At 35.2% G+C, this 1,205-nt stretch overlaps 1 pseudogene; it reads left to right on the top strand.

Annotated features, from left to right (window-relative positions):
• LOC108518483 (60S ribosomal protein L10a pseudogene) overlaps positions 1-680 on the top strand; it is a 4,686-nt pseudogene extending 4,006 nt beyond the window's left edge.
• The last annotated feature ends 525 nt before the right edge of the window (positions 681-1,205 follow it).

Raw genomic sequence — 1,205 nt, 5'->3', positions numbered from 1 at the left:
AAAAAAAAAAAAAAAAAAAAAAAAAATGAACATTAAAGAAATGAACAAAGGATAGGGCAGTATTCCAGGAACAGCAACGGCAGGAGCCATTACCACTTCTAGGTCTGAAGGGGCAAGGATATGGAGTAGATACTAGAACTCAGAGAGTAGCTGTACAGAAAAAGCTATTATTTGCAGGAGCAGTGTACTTCAGCAGAGGGTTGCAGCTAACTTAAGATAAAACCATCATTGAAAAACTCTGAGCAACATAAATGTAGATGTCTTCTCCTTTCCTCTAATCTCCTGATGGTGTCTACACAGAGTGAGCCAAACAAGAAAATAGAGATGAGAGACGTTTATTGGTGTATCTCATTGGAAGCATGAATGAAATTGCATTCAATTAATATATTTATTTTAGGAAAGATATGTATTTTCCTCCTTTCTTAGCCACACGACCCTCAAATTTGATCTGGGCACATAGCTACTTGGAATAAAGTCTGTATTAATAGCCTTTTTGCAGATGAGTGAGCTTCTCAGGGCAATTGTTGGGAAGGAAAAACATGGAATGGAATACGAAGAGACAGAGAGAACTTATTTACACAGACAACGATGTGTGCCCGTTAGTGTCTTTCTCCCTTTTCCAGGTGACAAATGTCTTTTACACAGGGTCTCAACAGCAGAGTGATATAGATTTGGACTAAGCCTACTATTGTATTTTAAATAAATTACTAGGAATAAAGGGAAGAAATAAATAATTAATGAACATAAACCATAGCTGTAAAGGTCCTCATTTCCAGAGCCAGTCACAAGCTCTAAGTTAATAGTCGTAGCTACTTTTTCTCATCACCCATTTTATCCTATCTAGGCCAGACGCTTGCAGAGAGTAAGGAGAACATTACCAGAAATTAAGCACAGAGTTCACTCATCTGCAAAGAAGGCTGTTAATACAGACTTTACTCCAAGTAGCCATGGGCCTAGCTCAAATTTGAGGGTTGTGTGGCTAAGGAAGAGGGAAAATAAGTATCTTTCTTAAAACAAATATATTAATTGAATGCAATTTCATTTGTGCTCCCAATAAGATGTTGGTATATTATTTGTTTTTTATTTTGTTACTATATTATGTTTGTTTTGAATTGAATAAAAATAATCTTTTTAAATGGAAGAATGTCTAAGATTAAGTAAATTGTCAAAAAAAGGAAAAAAAATAAAGGCAAGTAGCTCAGTAA

The sequence above is a fragment of the Rhinopithecus bieti genome, unplaced genomic scaffold (genome assembly GCF_001698545.2).
Source record: "Rhinopithecus bieti isolate Rb0 unplaced genomic scaffold, ASM169854v2 scaffold_2077, whole genome shotgun sequence".
NCBI classification, from domain to species: Eukaryota; Metazoa; Chordata; class Mammalia; order Primates; family Cercopithecidae; genus Rhinopithecus; species Rhinopithecus bieti.
Note: the sequence above shows the minus strand (reverse complement) of the source record. Positions and strands in the feature narration are given on the sequence as shown.